Here is a 17,352-nt window from a genome sequence, read left to right as displayed (position 1 = left end):
GCAATAATCTTTTCAGTTTTCTGGCTTTCGTTGATCTCCATGTCCAGCCCTTATATTTTGCTTCAAAATGAGGAGTTTTAAAATTTTCCTTTCAGGACAACCTTTGACCTTCATACGTAGAAGAACCTTGTACTTTCTAACAACTTTTTGGTAGCTTGTGAGCGTCATAGAGCAAAACATGTTACATGTGCATGTTCGATAGAGTCTCGGCTTTTCATAGATAGCTTTTAGTAATTTGTAATTCAAACCTTTCTGACTCTACAGATGTTTCTTTAAAAAAAAGACCCGGGCCTGGGCACCTTCGGAATCCGTCTTTGTCTCACAAACACAGCTCTATCTCAGCCCCCGTTAATCACACAGACTAACTCTTGGTACCACTGGATGCAGAAGACAGAGACGAATCTGATGGTACAACCCATACGTCTATAGCTAAAACACACAATGTTTAAAAGGGGGTAGAATTCAACACAAATAACCGGCTTTGAAATATGGATGGCTGTCCATCAACATTAGGTCATATTTTACCTGTTGGCAACCAGCATCGCTGACCATTTTTCTCAATTGAGAAACCTAGCAATTCTCCATAATTAACATAATTTGATTGCAACAACTGTTGATGCTGAGAATGCAACACAAACCGCTGGTGCAAATGCTCTTTTCAAGATGCTCCACCTTGATCACAACAACTTATGCACCAAGACTATACTTTCAGGGATCATTTCTGTAGTGCGTTACTTGAGAAATGTGTGTCTAAAGTGGTAGATCTCGCTATCCATGATGACGATTCAAGATATTCCCGTTCAGAGCATGAATCTGGTGGTTAGAAATGACATTGCTCATTTTTCTTCCACCTTTGATGACTGTTCCTTGTTCTTCAATGAACTTGGATGAAGGGAATATGTTCTGAGTGGATGATAACCATGTACAATAAAAGCTACTGAAATGTCTCCCAAATCCTTATCGTTAGTAAAATAAAACCTCTTGAATCAGTCCTGAGACCCCAGCAATAATCTTTTCAGTTTTCTGGCTTTCGTTGATCTCCATGTCCAGCCCTTATATTTTGCTTCAAAATGAGGAGTTTTAAAATTTTCCTTTCAGGACAACCTTTGACCTTCATACGTAGAAGAACCTTGTACTTTCTAACAACTTTTTGGTAGCTTGTGAGCGTCATAGAGCAAAACATGTTACATGTGCATGTTCGATAGAGTCTCAGCTTTTCATAGATAGCTTTTAGTAGTTTGTAATTCAAACCTTTCTGACTCTACAGATGTTTCTGTAAAAAAAAGACCCGGGCCTGGGCACCTTCGGAATCCGTCTTTGTCTCACAAACACAGCTCTATCTCAGCCCCCGTTAATCACACAGACTAACTCTTGGTACCACTGGATGCAGAAGACAGAGACGAATCTGATGGTACAACCCATACGTCTATAGCTAAAACACACAATGTTTAAAAGGGGGTAGAATTCAACACAAATAACCGGCTTTGAAATATGGATGGCTGTCCATCAACATTAGGTCATATTTTACCTGTTGGCAACCAGCATCGCTGACCATTTTTCTCAATTGAGAAACCTAGCAATTCTCCATAATTAACATAATTTGATTGCAACAACTGTTGATGCTGAGAATGCAACACAAACCGCTGGTGCAAATGCTCTTTTCAAGATGCTCCACCTTGATCACAACAACTTATGCACCAAGACTATACTTTCAGGGATCATTTCTATAGTGCGTTACTTGAGAAATGTGTGTCTAAAGTGGTAGATCTCGCTATCCATGATGACGATTCAAGATATTCCCGTTCAGAGCATGAATCTGGTGGTTAGAAATGACATTGCTCATTTTTCTTCCACCTTTGATGACTGTTCCTTGTTCTTCAATGAACTTGGATGAAGGGAATATGTTCTGAGTGGATGATAACCATGTACAATAAAAGCTACTGAAATGTCTCCCAAATCCTTATCGTTAGTAAAATAAAACCTCTTGAATCAGTCCTGAGACCCCAGCAATAATCTTTTCAGTTTTCTGGCTTTCGTTGATCTCCATGTCCAGCCCTTATATTTTGCTTCAAAATGAGGAGTTTTAAAATTTTCCTTTCAGGACAACCTTTGACCTTCATACGTAGAAGAACCTTGTACTTTCTAACAACTTTTTGGTAGCTTGTGAGCGTCATAGAGCAAAACATGTTACATGTGCATGTTCGATAGAGTCTCAGCTTTTCATAGATAGCTTTTAGTAGTTTGTAATTCAAACCTTTCTGACTCTACAGATGTTTCTTTAAAAAAAAGACCCGGGCCTGGGCACCTTCGGAATCCGTCTTTGTCTCACAAACACAGCTCTATCTCAGCCCCCGTTAATCACACAGACTAACTCTTGGTAACACTGGATGCAGAAGACAGAGACGAATCTGATGGTACAACCCATACGTCTATAGCTAAAACACACAATGTTTAAAAGGGGGTAGAATTCAACACAAATAACCGGCTTTGAAATATGGATGGCTGTCCATCAACATTAGGTCATATTTTACCTGTTGGCAACCAGCATCGCTGACCATTTTTCTCAATTGAGAAACCTAGCAATTCTCCATAATTAACATAATTTGATTGCAACAACTGTTGATGCTGAGAATGCAACACAAACCGGTGGTGCAAATGCTCTTTTCAAGATGCTCCACCTTGATCACAACAACTTATGCACCAAGACTATACTTTCAGGGATCATTTCTATAGTGCGTTACTTGAGAAATGTGTGTCTAAAGTGGTAGATCTCGCTATCCATGATGACGATTCAAGATATTCCCGTTCAGAGCATGAATCTGGTGGTTAGAAATGACATTGCTCATTTTTCTTCCACCTTTGATGACTGTTCCTTGTTCTTCAATGAACTTGGATGAAGGGAATATGTTCTGAGTGGATGATAACCATGTACAATAAAAGCTACTGAAATGTCTCCCAAATCCTTATCGTTAGTAAAATAAAACCTCTTGAATCAGTCCTGAGACCCCAGCAATAATCTTTTCAGTTTTCTGGCTTTCGTTGATCTCCATGTCCAGCCCTTATATTTTGCTTCAAAATGAGGAGTTTTAAAATTTTCCTTTCAGGACAACCTTTGACCTTCATACGTAGAAGAACCTTGTACTTTCTAACAACTTTTTGGTAGCTTGTGAGCGTCATAGAGCAAAACATGTTACATGTGCATGTTCGATAGAGTCTCAGCTTTTCATAGATAGCTTTTAGTAGTTTGTAATTCAAACCTTTCTGACTCTACAGATGTTTCTGTAAAAAAAAGACCCGGGCCTGGGCACCTTCGGAATCCGTCTTTGTCTCACAAACACAGCTCTATCTCAGCCCCCGTTAATCACACAGACTAACTCTTGGTAACACTGGATGCAGAAGACAGAGACGAATCTGATGGTACAACCCATACGTCTATAGCTAAAACACACAATGTTTAAAAGGGGGTAGAATTCAACACAAATAACCGGCTTTGAAATATGGATGGCTGTCCATCAACATTAGGTCATATTTTACCTGTTGGCAACCAGCATCGCTGACCATTTTTCTCAATTGAGAAACCTAGCAATTCTCCATAATTAACATAATTTGATTGCAACAACTGTTGATGCTGAGAATGCAACACAAACCGGTGGTGCAAATGCTCTTTTCAAGATGCTCCACCTTGATCACAACAACTTATGCACCAAAACTATACTTTCAGGGATCATTTCTATAGTGCGTTACTTGAGAAATGTGTGTCTAAAGTGGTAGATCTCGCTATCCATGATGACGATTCAAGATATTCCCGTTCAGAGCATGAATCTGGTGGTTAGAAATGACATTGCTCATTTTTCTTCCACCTTTGATGACTGTTCCTTGTTCTTCAATGAACTTGGATGAAGGGAATATGTTCTGAGTGGATGATAACCATGTACAATAAAAGCTACTGAAATGTCTCCCAAATCCTTATCGTTAGTAAAATAAAACCTCTTGAATCAGTCCTGAGACCCCAGCAATAATCTTTTCAGTTTTCTGGCTTTCGTTGATCTCCATGTCCAGCCCTTATATTTTGCTTCAAAATGAGGAGTTTTAAAATTTTCCTTTCAGGACAACCTTTGACCTTCATACGTAGAAGAACCTTGTACTTTCTAACAACTTTTTGGTAGCTTGTGAGCGTCATAGAGCAAAACATGTTACATGTGCATGTTCGATAGAGTCTCAGCTTTTCATAGATAGCTTTTAGTAGTTTGTAATTCAAACCTTTCTGACTCTACAGATGTTTCTGTAAAAAAAAGACCCGGGCCTGGGCACCTTCGGAATCCGTCTTTGTCTCACAAACACAGCTCTATCTCAGCCCCCGTTAATCACACAGACTAACTCTTGGTAACACTGGATGCAGAAGACAGAGACGAATCTGATGGTACAACCCATACGTCTATAGCTAAAACACACAATGTTTAAAAGGGGGTAGAATTCAACACAAATAACCGGCTTTGAAATATGGATGGCTGTCCATCAACATTAGGTCATATTTTACCTGTTGGCAACCAGCATCGCTGACCATTTTTCTCAATTGAGAAACCTAGCAATTCTCCATAATTAACATAATTTGATTGCAACAACTGTTGATGCTGAGAATGCAACACAAACCGGTGGTGCAAATGCTCTTTTCAAGATGCTCCACCTTGATCACAACAACTTATGCACCAAAACTATACTTTCAGGGATCATTTCTATAGTGCGTTACTTGAGAAATGTGTGTCTAAAGTGGTAGATCTCGCTATCCATGATGACGATTCAAGATATTCCCGTTCAGAGCATGAATCTGGTGGTTAGAAATGACATTGCTCATTTTTCTTCCACCTTTGATGACTGTTCCTTGTTCTTCAATGAACTTGGATGAAGGGAATATGTTCTGAGTGGATGATAACCATGTACAATAAAAGCTACTGAAATGTCTCCCAAATCCTTATCGTTAGTAAAATAAAACCTCTTGAATCAGTCCTGAGACCCCAGCAATAATCTTTTCAGTTTTCTGGCTTTCGTTGATCTCCATGTCCAGCCCTTATGTTTTGCTTCAAAATGAGGAGTTTTAAAATTTTCCTTTCAGGACAACCTTTGACCTTCATACGTAGAAGAACCTTGTACTTTCTAACAACTTTTTGGTAGCTTGTGAGCGTCATAGAGCAAAACATGTTACATGTGCATGTTCGATAGAGTCTCAGCTTTTCATAGATAGCTTTTAGTAGTTTGTAATTCAAACCTTTCTGACTCTACAGATGTTTCTGTAAAAAAAAGACCCGGGCCTGGGCACCTTCGGAATCCGTCTTTGTCTCACAAACACAGCTCTATCTCAGCCCCCGTTAATCACACAGACTAACTCTTGGTAACACTGGATGCAGAAGACAGAGACGAATCTGATGGTACAACCCATACGTCTATAGCTAAAACACACAATGTTTAAAAGGGGGTAGAATTCAACACAAATAACCGGCTTTGAAATATGGATGGCTGTCCATCAACATTAGGTCATATTTTACCTGTTGGCAACCAGCATCGCTGATCATTTTTCTCAATTGAGAAACCTAGCAATTCTCCATAATTAACATAATTTGATTGCAACAACTGTTGATGCTGAGAATGCAACACAAACCGGTGGTGCAAATGCTCTTTTCAAGATGCTCCACCTTGATCACAACAACTTATGCACCAAAACTATACTTTCAGGGATCATTTCTATAGTGCGTTACTTGAGAAATGTGTGTCTAAAGTGGTAGATCTCGCTATCCATGATGACGATTCAAGATATTCCCGTTCAGAGCATGAATCTGGTGGTTAGAAATGACCTTGCTCATTTTTCTTCCACCTTTGATGACTGTTCCTTGTTCTTCAATGAACGTGGATGAAGGGAATATGTTCTGAGTGGATGATAACCATGTACAATAAAAGCTACTGAAATGTCTCCCAAATCCTTATCGTTAGTAAAATAAAACCTCTTGAATCAGTCCTGAGACCCCAGCAATAATCTTTTCAGTTTTCTGGCTTTCGTTGATCTCCATGTCCAGCCCTTATATTTTGCTTCAAAATGAGGAGTTTTAAAATTTTCCTTTCAGGACAACCTTTGACCTTCATACGTAGAAGAACCTTGTACTTTCTAACAACTTTTTGGTAGCATGTGAGCGTCATAGAGCAAAACATGTTACATGTGCATGTTCGATAGAGTCTCAGCTTTTCATAGATAGCTTTTAGTAATTTGTAATTCAAACCTTTCTGACTCTACAGATGTTTCTTTAAAAAAAAGACCCGGGCCTGGGCACCTTCGGAATCCGTCTTTGTCTCACAAACACAGCTCTATCTCAGACCCCGTTAATCACACAGACTAACTCTTGGTACCACTGGATGCAGAAGACAGAGACAAATCTGATGGTACAACCCATACGTCTATAGCTAAAACACACAATGTTTAAAAGGGGGTAGAATTCAACACAAATAACCGGCTTTGAAATATGGATGGCTGTCCATCAACATTAGGTCATATTTTACCTGTTGGCAACCAGCATCGCTGACCATTTTTCTCAATTGAGAAACCTAGCAATTCTCCATAATTAACATAATTTGATTGCAACAACTGTTGATGCTGAGAATGCAACACAAACCGCTGGTGCAAATGCTCTTTTCAAGATGCTCCACCTTGATCACAACAACTTATGCACCAAGACTATACTTTCAGGGATCATTTCTATAGTGCGTTACTTGAGAAATGTGTGTCTAAAGTGGTAGATCTCGCTATCCATGATGACGATTCAAGATATTCCCGTTCAGAGCATGAATCTGGTGGTTAGAAATGACATTGCTCATTTTTCTTCCACCTTTGATGACTGTTCCTTGTTCTTCAATGAACGTGGATGAAGGGAATATGTTCTGAGTGGATGATAACCATGTACAATAAAAGCTACTGAAATGTCTCCCAAATCCTTATCGTTAGTAAAATAAAACCTCTTGAATCAGTCCTGAGACCCCAGCAATAATCTTTTCAGTTTTCTGGCTTTCGTTGATCTCCATGTCCAGCCCTTATATTTTGCTTCAAAATGAGGAGTTTTAAAATGTTCCTTTCAGGACAACCTTTGACCTTCATACGTAGAAGAACCTTGTACTTTCTAACAACTTTTTGGTAGCATGTGAGCGTCATAGAGCAAAACATGTTACATGTGCATGTTCGATAGAGTCTCAGCTTTTCATAGATAGCTTTTAGTAATTTGTAATTCAAACCTTTCTGACTCTACAGATGTTTCTTTAAAAAAAAGACCCGGGCCTGGGCACCTTCGGAATCCGTCTTTGTCTCACAAACACAGCTCTATCTCAGCCCCCGTTAATCACACAGACTAACTCTTGGTACCACTGGATGCAGAAGACAGAGACGAATCTGATGGTACAACCCATACGTCTATAGCTAAAACACACAATGTTTAAAAGGGGGTAGAATTCAACACAAATAACCGGCTTTGAAATATGGATGGCTGTCCATCAACATTAGGTCATATTTTACCTGTTGGCAACCAGCATCGCTGACCATTTTTCTCAATTGAGAAACCTAGCAATTCTCCATAATTAACATAATTTGATTGCAACAACTGTTGATGCTGAGAATGCAACACAAACCGCTGGTGCAAATGCTCTTTTCAAGATGCTCCACCTTGATCACAACAACTTATGCACCAAGACTATACTTTCAGGGATCATTTCTATAGTGCGTTACTTGAGAAATGTGTGTCTAAAGTGGTAGATCTCGCTATCCATGATGACGATTCAAGATATTCCCGTTCAGAGCATGAATCTGGTGGTTAGAAATGACATTGCTCATTTTTCTTCCACCTTTGATGACTGTTCCTTGTTCTTCAATGAACTTGGATGAAGGGAATATGTTCTGAGTGGATGATAACCATGTACAATAAAAGCTACTGAAATGTCTCCCAAATCCTTATCGTTAGTAAAATAAAACCTCTTGAATCAGTCCTGAGACCCCAGCAATAATCTTTTCAGTTTTCTGGCTTTCGTTGATCTCCATGTCCAGCCCTTATATTTTGCTTCAAAATGAGGAGTTTTAAAATTTTCCTTTCAGGACAACCTTTGACCTTCATACGTAGAAGAACCTTGTACTTTCTAACAACTTTTTGGTAGCTTGTGAGCGTCATAGAGCAAAACATGTTACATGTGCATGTTCGATAGAGTCTCAGCTTTTCATAGATAGCTTTTAGTAGTTTGTAATTCAAACCTTTCTGACTCTACAGATGTTTCTGTAAAAAAAAGACCCGGGCCTGGGCACCTTCGGAATCCGTCTTTGTCTCACAAACACAGCTCTATCTCAGCCCCCGTTAATCACACAGACTAACTCTTGGTACCACTGGATGCAGAAGACAGAGACGAATCTGATGGTACAACCCATACGTCTATAGCTAAAACACACAATGTTTAAAAGGGGGTAGAATTCAACACAAATAACCGGCTTTGAAATATGGATGGCTGTCCATCAACATTAGGTCATATTTTACCTGTTGGCAACCAGCATCGCTGACCATTTTTCTCAATTGAGAAACCTAGCAATTCTCCATAATTAACATAATTTGATTGCAACAACTGTTGATGCTGAGAATGCAACACAAACCGCTGGTGCAAATGCTCTTTTCAAGATGCTCCACCTTGATCACAACAACTTATGCACCAAGACTATACTTTCAGGGATCATTTCTATAGTGCGTTACTTGAGAAATGTGTGTCTAAAGTGGTAGATCTCGCTATCCATGATGACGATTCAAGATATTCCCGTTCAGAGCATGAATCTGGTGGTTAGAAATGACATTGCTCATTTTTCTTCCACCTTTGATGACTGTTCCTTGTTCTTCAATGAACTTGGATGAAGGGAATATGTTCTGAGTGGATGATAACCATGTACAATAAAAGCTACTGAAATGTCTCCCAAATCCTTATCGTTAGTAAAATAAAACCTCTTGAATCAGTCCTGAGACCCCAGCAATAATCTTTTCAGTTTTCTGGCTTTCGTTGATCTCCATGTCCAGCCCTTATATTTTGCTTCAAAATGAGGAGTTTTAAAATTTTCCTTTCAGGACAACCTTTGACCTTCATACGTAGAAGAACCTTGTACTTTCTAACAACTTTTTGGTAGCTTGTGAGCGTCATAGAGCAAAACATGTTACATGTGCATGTTCGATAGAGTCTCAGCTTTTCATAGATAGCTTTTAGTAGTTTGTAATTCAAACCTTTCTGACTCTACAGATGTTTCTTTAAAAAAAAGACCCGGGCCTGGGCACCTTCGGAATCCGTCTTTGTCTCACAAACACAGCTCTATCTCAGCCCCCGTTAATCACACAGACTAACTCTTGGTAACACTGGATGCAGAAGACAGAGACGAATCTGATGGTACAACCCATACGTCTATAGCTAAAACACACAATGTTTAAAAGGGGGTAGAATTCAACACAAATAACCGGCTTTGAAATATGGATGGCTGTCCATCAACATTAGGTCATATTTTACCTGTTGGCAACCAGCATCGCTGACCATTTTTCTCAATTGAGAAACCTAGCAATTCTCCATAATTAACATAATTTGATTGCAACAACTGTTGATGCTGAGAATGCAACACAAACCGGTGGTGCAAATGCTCTTTTCAAGATGCTCCACCTTGATCACAACAACTTATGCACCAAGACTATACTTTCAGGGATCATTTCTATAGTGCGTTACTTGAGAAATGTGTGTCTAAAGTGGTAGATCTCGCTATCCATGATGACGATTCAAGATATTCCCGTTCAGAGCATGAATCTGGTGGTTAGAAATGACATTGCTCATTTTTCTTCCACCTTTGATGACTGTTCCTTGTTCTTCAATGAACTTGGATGAAGGGAATATGTTCTGAGTGGATGATAACCATGTACAATAAAAGCTACTGAAATGTCTCCCAAATCCTTATCGTTAGTAAAATAAAACCTCTTGAATCAGTCCTGAGACCCCAGCAATAATCTTTTCAGTTTTCTGGCTTTCGTTGATCTCCATGTCCAGCCCTTATATTTTGCTTCAAAATGAGGAGTTTTAAAATTTTCCTTTCAGGACAACCTTTGACCTTCATACGTAGAAGAACCTTGTACTTTCTAACAACTTTTTGGTAGCTTGTGAGCGTCATAGAGCAAAACATGTTACATGTGCATGTTCGATAGAGTCTCAGCTTTTCATAGATAGCTTTTAGTAGTTTGTAATTCAAACCTTTCTGACTCTACAGATGTTTCTGTAAAAAAAAGACCCGGGCCTGGGCACCTTCGGAATCCGTCTTTGTCTCACAAACACAGCTCTATCTCAGCCCCCGTTAATCACACAGACTAACTCTTGGTAACACTGGATGCAGAAGACAGAGACGAATCTGATGGTACAACCCATACGTCTATAGCTAAAACACACAATGTTTAAAAGGGGGTAGAATTCAACACAAATAACCGGCTTTGAAATATGGATGGCTGTCCATCAACATTAGGTCATATTTTACCTGTTGGCAACCAGCATCGCTGACCATTTTTCTCAATTGAGAAACCTAGCAATTCTCCATAATTAACATAATTTGATTGCAACAACTGTTGATGCTGAGAATGCAACACAAACCGGTGGTGCAAATGCTCTTTTCAAGATGCTCCACCTTGATCACAACAACTTATGCACCAAAACTATACTTTCAGGGATCATTTCTATAGTGCGTTACTTGAGAAATGTGTGTCTAAAGTGGTAGATCTCGCTATCCATGATGACGATTCAAGATATTCCCGTTCAGAGCATGAATCTGGTGGTTAGAAATGACATTGCTCATTTTTCTTCCACCTTTGATGACTGTTCCTTGTTCTTCAATGAACTTGGATGAAGGGAATATGTTCTGAGTGGATGATAACCATGTACAATAAAAGCTACTGAAATGTCTCCCAAATCCTTATCGTTAGTAAAATAAAACCTCTTGAATCAGTCCTGAGACCCCAGCAATAATCTTTTCAGTTTTCTGGCTTTCGTTGATCTCCATGTCCAGCCCTTATATTTTGCTTCAAAATGAGGAGTTTTAAAATTTTCCTTTCAGGACAACCTTTGACCTTCATACGTAGAAGAACCTTGTACTTTCTAACAACTTTTTGGTAGCTTGTGAGCGTCATAGAGCAAAACATGTTACATGTGCATGTTCGATAGAGTCTCAGCTTTTCATAGATAGCTTTTAGTAGTTTGTAATTCAAACCTTTCTGACTCTACAGATGTTTCTGTAAAAAAAAGACCCGGGCCTGGGCACCTTCGGAATCCGTCTTTGTCTCACAAACACAGCTCTATCTCAGCCCCCGTTAATCACACAGACTAACTCTTGGTAACACTGGATGCAGAAGACAGAGACGAATCTGATGGTACAACCCATACGTCTATAGCTAAAACACACAATGTTTAAAAGGGGGTAGAATTCAACACAAATAACCGGCTTTGAAATATGGATGGCTGTCCATCAACATTAGGTCATATTTTACCTGTTGGCAACCAGCATCGCTGACCATTTTTCTCAATTGAGAAACCTAGCAATTCTCCATAATTAACATAATTTGATTGCAACAACTGTTGATGCTGAGAATGCAACACAAACCGGTGGTGCAAATGCTCTTTTCAAGATGCTCCACCTTGATCACAACAACTTATGCACCAAAACTATACTTTCAGGGATCATTTCTATAGTGCGTTACTTGAGAAATGTGTGTCTAAAGTGGTAGATCTCGCTATCCATGATGACGATTCAAGATATTCCCGTTCAGAGCATGAATCTGGTGGTTAGAAATGACATTGCTCATTTTTCTTCCACCTTTGATGACTGTTCCTTGTTCTTCAATGAACTTGGATGAAGGGAATATGTTCTGAGTGGATGATAACCATGTACAATAAAAGCTACTGAAATGTCTCCCAAATCCTTATCGTTAGTAAAATAAAACCTCTTGAATCAGTCCTGAGACCCCAGCAATAATCTTTTCAGTTTTCTGGCTTTCGTTGATCTCCATGTCCAGCCCTTATATTTTGCTTCAAAATGAGGAGTTTTAAAATTTTCCTTTCAGGACAACCTTTGACCTTCATACGTAGAAGAACCTTGTACTTTCTAACAACTTTTTGGTAGCTTGTGAGCGTCATAGAGCAAAACATGTTACATGTGCATGTTCGATAGAGTCTCAGCTTTTCATAGATAGCTTTTAGTAGTTTGTAATTCAAACCTTTCTGACTCTACAGATGTTTCTGTAAAAAAAAGACCCGGGCCTGGGCACCTTCGGAATCCGTCTTTGTCTCACAAACACAGCTCTATCTCAGCCCCCGTTAATCACACAGACTAACTCTTGGTAACACTGGATGCAGAAGACAGAGACGAATCTGATGGTACAACCCATACGTCTATAGCTAAAACACACAATGTTTAAAAGGGGGTAGAATTCAACACAAATAACCGGCTTTGAAATATGGATGGCTGTCCATCAACATTAGGTCATATTTTACCTGTTGGCAACCAGCATCGCTGATCATTTTTCTCAATTGAGAAACCTAGCAATTCTCCATAATTAACATAATTTGATTGCAACAACTGTTGATGCTGAGAATGCAACACAAACCGGTGGTGCAAATGCTCTTTTCAAGATGCTCCACCTTGATCACAACAACTTATGCACCAAAACTATACTTTCAGGGATCATTTCTATAGTGCGTTACTTGAGAAATGTGTGTCTAAAGTGGTAGATCTCGCTATCCATGATGACGATTCAAGATATTCCCGTTCAGAGCATGAATCTGGTGGTTAGAAATGACCTTGCTCATTTTTCTTCCACCTTTGATGACTGTTCCTTGTTCTTCAATGAACGTGGATGAAGGGAATATGTTCTGAGTGGATGATAACCATGTACAATAAAAGCTACTGAAATGTCTCCCAAATCCTTATCGTTAGTAAAATAAAACCTCTTGAATCAGTCCTGAGACCCCAGCAATAATCTTTTCAGTTTTCTGGCTTTCGTTGATCTCCATGTCCAGCCCTTATATTTTGCTTCAAAATGAGGAGTTTTAAAATTTTCCTTTCAGGACAACCTTTGACCTTCATACGTAGAAGAACCTTGTACTTTCTAACAACTTTTTGGTAGCATGTGAGCGTCATAGAGCAAAACATGTTACATGTGCATGTTCGATAGAGTCTCAGCTTTTCATAGATAGCTTTTAGTAATTTGTAATTCAAACCTTTCTGACTCTACAGATGTTTCTTTAAAAAAAAGACCCGGGCCTGGGCACCTTCGGAATCCGTCTTTGTCTCACAAACACAGCTCTATCTCAGACCCCGTTAATCACACAGACTAACTCTTGGTACCACTGGATGCAGAAGACAGAGACAAATCTGATGGTACAACCCATACGTCTATAGCTAAAACACACAATGTTTAAAAGGGGGTAGAATTCAACACAAATAACCGGCTTTGAAATATGGATGGCTGTCCATCAACATTAGGTCATATTTTACCTGTTGGCAACCAGCATCGCTGACCATTTTTCTCAATTGAGAAACCTAGCAATTCTCCATAATTAACATAATTTGATTGCAACAACTGTTGATGCTGAGAATGCAACACAAACCGCTGGTGCAAATGCTCTTTTCAAGATGCTCCACCTTGATCACAACAACTTATGCACCAAGACTATACTTTCAGGGATCATTTCTATAGTGCGTTACTTGAGAAATGTGTGTCTAAAGTGGTAGATCTCGCTATCCATGATGACGATTCAAGATATTCCCGTTCAGAGCATGAATCTGGTGGTTAGAAATGACATTGCTCATTTTTCTTCCACCTTTGATGACTGTTCCTTGTTCTTCAATGAACTTGGATGAAGGGAATATGTTCTGAGTGGATGATAACCATGTACAATAAAAGCTACTGAAATGTCTCCCAAATCCTTATCGTTAGTAAAATAAAACCTCTTGAATCAGTCCTGAGACCCCAGCAATAATCTTTTCAGTTTTCTGGCTTTCGTTGATCTCCATGTCCAGCCCTTATATTTTGCTTCAAAATGAGGAGTTTTAAAATTTTCCTTTCAGGACAACCTTTGACCTTCATACGTAGAAGAACCTTGTACTTTCTAACAACTTTTTGGTAGCTTGTGAGCGTCATAGAGCAAAACATGTTACATGTGCATGTTCGATAGAGTCTCAGCTTTTCATAGATAGCTTTTAGTAATTTGTAATTCAAACCTTTCTGACTCTACAGATGTTTCTGTAAAAAAAAGACCCGGGCCTGGGCACCTTCGGAATCCGTCTTTGTCTCACAAACACAGCTCTATCTCAGCCCCCGTTAATCACACAGACTAACTCTTGGTACCACTGGATGCAGAAGACAGAGACGAATCTGATGGTACAACCCATACGTCTATAGCTAAAACACACAATGTTTAAAAGGGGGTAGAATTCAAAACAAATAACCGGCTTTGAAATATGGATGGCTGTCCATCAACATTAGGTCATATTTTACCTGTTGGCAACCAGCATCGCTGACCATTTTTCTCAATTGAGAAACCTAGCAATTCTCCATAATTAACATAATTTGATTGCAACAACTGTTGATGCTGAGAATGCAACACAAACCGCTGGTGCAAATGCTCTTTTCAAGATGCTCCACCTTGATCACAACAACTTATGCACCAAGACTATACTTTCAGGGATCATTTCTATAGTGCGTTACTTGAGAAATGTGTGTCTAAAGTGGTAGATCTCGCTATCCATGATGACGATTCAAGATATTCCCGTTCAGAGCATGAATCTGGTGGTTAGAAATGACATTGCTCATTTTTCTTCCACCTTTGATGACTGTTCCTTGTTCTTCAATGAACTTGGATGAAGGGAATATGTTCTGAGTGGATGATAACCATGTACAATAAAAGCTACTGAAATGTCTCCCAAATCCTTATCGTTAGTAAAATAAAACCTCTTGAATCAGTCCTGAGACCCCAGCAATAATCTTTTCAGTTTTCTGGCTTTCGTTGATCTCCATGTCCAGCCCTTATATTTTGCTTCAAAATGAGGAGTTTTAAAATTTTCCTTTCAGGACAACCTTTGACCTTCATACGTAGAAGAACCTTGTACTTTCTAACAACTTTTTGGTAGCTTGTGAGCGTCATAGAGCAAAACATGTTACATGTGCATGTTCGATAGAGTCTCAGCTTTTCATAGATAGCTTTTAGTAGTTTGTAATTCAAACCTTTCTGACTCTACAGATGTTTCTGTAAAAAAAAGACCCGGGCCTGGGCACCTTCGGAATCCGTCTTTGTCTCACAAACACAGCTCTATCTCAGCCCCCGTTAATCACACAGACTAACTCTTGGTACCACTGGATGCAGAAGACAGAGACGAATCTGATGGTACAACCCATACGTCTATAGCTAAAACACACAATGTTTAAAAGGGGGTAGAATTCAACACAAATAACCGGCTTTGAAATATGGATGGCTGTCCATCAACATTAGGTCATATTTTACCTGTTGGCAACCAGCATCGCTGACCATTTTTCTCAATTGAGAAACCTAGCAATTCTCCATAATTAACATAATTTGATTGCAACAACTGTTGATGCTGAGAATGCAACACAAACCGCTGGTGCAAATGCTCTTTTCAAGATGCTCCACCTTGATCACAACAACTTATGCACCAAGACTATACTTTCAGGGATCATTTCTATAGTGCGTTACTTGAGAAATGTGTGTCTAAAGTGGTAGATCTCGCTATCCATGATGACGATTCAAGATATTCCCGTTCAGAGCATGAATCTGGTGGTTAGAAATGACATTGCTCATTTTTCTTCCACCTTTGATGACTGTTCCTTGTTCTTCAATGAACTTGGATGAAGGGAATATGTTCTGAGTGGATGATAACCATGTACAATAAAAGCTACTGAAATGTCTCCCAAATCCTTATCGTTAGTAAAATAAAACCTCTTGAATCAGTCCTGAGACCCCAGCAATAATCTTTTCAGTTTTCTGGCTTTCGTTGATCTCCATGTCCAGCCCTTATATTTTGCTTCAAAATGAGGAGTTTTAAAATTTTCCTTTCAGGACAACCTTTGACCTTCATACGTAGAAGAACCTTGTACTTTCTAACAACTTTTTGGTAGCTTGTGAGCGTCATAGAGCAAAACATGTTACATGTGCATGTTCGATAGAGTCTCAGCTTTTCATAGATAGCTTTTAGTAGTTTGTAATTCAAACCTTTCTGACTCTACAGATGTTTCTGTAAAAAAAAGACCCGGGCCTGGGCACCTTCGGAATCCGTCTTTGTCTCACAAACACAGCTCTATCTCAGCCCCCGTTAATCACACAGACTAACTCTTGGTAACACTGGATGCAGAAGACAGAGACGAATCTGATGGTACAACCCATACGTCTATAGCTAAAACACACAATGTTTAAAAGGGGGTAGAATTCAACACAAATAACCGGCTTTGAAATATGGATGGCTGTCCATCAACATTAGGTCATATTTTACCTGTTGGCAACCAGCATCGCTGACCATTTTTCTCAATTGAGAAACCTAGCAATTCTCCATAATTAACATAATTTGATTGCAACAACTGTTGATGCTGAGAATGCAACACAAACCGCTGGTGCAAATGCTCTTTTCAAGATGCTCCACCTTGATCACAACAACTTATGCACCAAGACTATACTTTCAGGGATCATTTCTATAGTGCGTTACTTGAGAAATGTGTGTCTAAAGTGGTAGATCTCGCTATCCATGATGACGATTCAAGATATTCCCGTTCAGAGCATGAATCTGGTGGTTAGAAATGACATTGCTCATTTTTCTTCCACCTTTGATGACTGTTCCTTGTTCTTCAATGAACTTGGATGAAGGGAATATGTTCTGAGTGGATGATAACCATGTACAATAAAAGCTACTGAAATGTCTCCCAAATCCTTATCGTTAGTAAAATAAAACCTCTTGAATCAGTCCTGAGACCCCAGCAATAATCTTTTCAGTTTTCTGGCTTTCGTTGATCTCCATGTCCAGCCCTTATATTTTGCTTCAAAATGAGGAGTTTTAAAATTTTCCTTTCAGGACAACCTTTGACCTTCATACGTAGAAGAACCTTGTACTTTCTAACAACTTTTTGGTAGCTTGTGAGCGTCATAGAGCAAAACATGTTACATGTGCATGTTCGATAGAGTCTCAGCTTTTCATAGATAGCTTTTAGTAGTTTGTAATTCAAACCTTTCTGACTCTACAGATGTTTCTGTAAAAAAAAGACCCGGGCCTGGGCACCT

The 17,352-nt window shown here is 39.2% G+C and overlaps 17 non-coding genes across 17 annotated transcripts; all 17 read left to right on the top strand.

Moving 5' to 3' along the window:
- The first annotated feature begins 696 nt into the window (after window positions 1–696).
- On the top strand, window positions 697–912 carry LOC118945925. The gene has a single exon (XR_005041078.1). It is a non-coding gene; the product is annotated as a small nucleolar RNA U3 (small nucleolar RNA).
- A 787-nt stretch (window positions 913–1,699) lies between these two features.
- On the top strand, window positions 1,700–1,915 carry LOC118945948. Its single transcript, XR_005041101.1, has one exon. It is a non-coding gene; the product is annotated as a small nucleolar RNA U3 (small nucleolar RNA).
- A 787-nt stretch (window positions 1,916–2,702) lies between these two features.
- Window positions 2,703–2,918, top strand: LOC118945947. The gene has a single exon (XR_005041100.1). It is a non-coding gene; the product is annotated as a small nucleolar RNA U3 (small nucleolar RNA).
- Window positions 2,919–3,705: 787 nt separating this feature from the next.
- LOC118945845 lies at window positions 3,706–3,921 on the top strand. Its single transcript, XR_005041003.1, has one exon. It is a non-coding gene; the product is annotated as a small nucleolar RNA U3 (small nucleolar RNA).
- Window positions 3,922–4,708: 787 nt separating this feature from the next.
- On the top strand, window positions 4,709–4,924 carry LOC118945844. Its single transcript, XR_005041002.1, has one exon. It is a non-coding gene; the product is annotated as a small nucleolar RNA U3 (small nucleolar RNA).
- Window positions 4,925–5,711: 787 nt separating this feature from the next.
- LOC118945840 lies at window positions 5,712–5,927 on the top strand. The gene has a single exon (XR_005040998.1). It is a non-coding gene; the product is annotated as a small nucleolar RNA U3 (small nucleolar RNA).
- A 787-nt stretch (window positions 5,928–6,714) lies between these two features.
- Window positions 6,715–6,930, top strand: LOC118945914. Its single transcript, XR_005041067.1, has one exon. It is a non-coding gene; the product is annotated as a small nucleolar RNA U3 (small nucleolar RNA).
- A 787-nt stretch (window positions 6,931–7,717) lies between these two features.
- LOC118945946 lies at window positions 7,718–7,933 on the top strand. The gene has a single exon (XR_005041099.1). It is a non-coding gene; the product is annotated as a small nucleolar RNA U3 (small nucleolar RNA).
- A 787-nt stretch (window positions 7,934–8,720) lies between these two features.
- On the top strand, window positions 8,721–8,936 carry LOC118945945. The gene has a single exon (XR_005041098.1). It is a non-coding gene; the product is annotated as a small nucleolar RNA U3 (small nucleolar RNA).
- Window positions 8,937–9,723: 787 nt separating this feature from the next.
- LOC118945944 lies at window positions 9,724–9,939 on the top strand. Its single transcript, XR_005041097.1, has one exon. It is a non-coding gene; the product is annotated as a small nucleolar RNA U3 (small nucleolar RNA).
- Window positions 9,940–10,726: 787 nt separating this feature from the next.
- LOC118945843 lies at window positions 10,727–10,942 on the top strand. Its single transcript, XR_005041001.1, has one exon. It is a non-coding gene; the product is annotated as a small nucleolar RNA U3 (small nucleolar RNA).
- Window positions 10,943–11,729: 787 nt separating this feature from the next.
- LOC118945842 lies at window positions 11,730–11,945 on the top strand. The gene has a single exon (XR_005041000.1). It is a non-coding gene; the product is annotated as a small nucleolar RNA U3 (small nucleolar RNA).
- Window positions 11,946–12,732: 787 nt separating this feature from the next.
- Window positions 12,733–12,948, top strand: LOC118945839. Its single transcript, XR_005040997.1, has one exon. It is a non-coding gene; the product is annotated as a small nucleolar RNA U3 (small nucleolar RNA).
- A 787-nt stretch (window positions 12,949–13,735) lies between these two features.
- LOC118945942 lies at window positions 13,736–13,951 on the top strand. The gene has a single exon (XR_005041095.1). It is a non-coding gene; the product is annotated as a small nucleolar RNA U3 (small nucleolar RNA).
- A 787-nt stretch (window positions 13,952–14,738) lies between these two features.
- LOC118945941 lies at window positions 14,739–14,954 on the top strand. Its single transcript, XR_005041094.1, has one exon. It is a non-coding gene; the product is annotated as a small nucleolar RNA U3 (small nucleolar RNA).
- Window positions 14,955–15,741: 787 nt separating this feature from the next.
- Window positions 15,742–15,957, top strand: LOC118945940. The gene has a single exon (XR_005041093.1). It is a non-coding gene; the product is annotated as a small nucleolar RNA U3 (small nucleolar RNA).
- A 787-nt stretch (window positions 15,958–16,744) lies between these two features.
- On the top strand, window positions 16,745–16,960 carry LOC118945939. Its single transcript, XR_005041092.1, has one exon. It is a non-coding gene; the product is annotated as a small nucleolar RNA U3 (small nucleolar RNA).
- The last annotated feature ends 392 nt before the right edge of the window (window positions 16,961–17,352 follow it).

Source organism: Oncorhynchus mykiss, chromosome 30, assembly GCF_013265735.2.
Source record: "Oncorhynchus mykiss isolate Arlee chromosome 30, USDA_OmykA_1.1, whole genome shotgun sequence".
NCBI classification, from domain to species: Eukaryota; Metazoa; Chordata; class Actinopteri; order Salmoniformes; family Salmonidae; genus Oncorhynchus; species Oncorhynchus mykiss.
The sequence above is the reverse complement of the archived record's forward strand: the minus strand, read 5'-3'. Positions and strand labels throughout refer to the sequence as shown.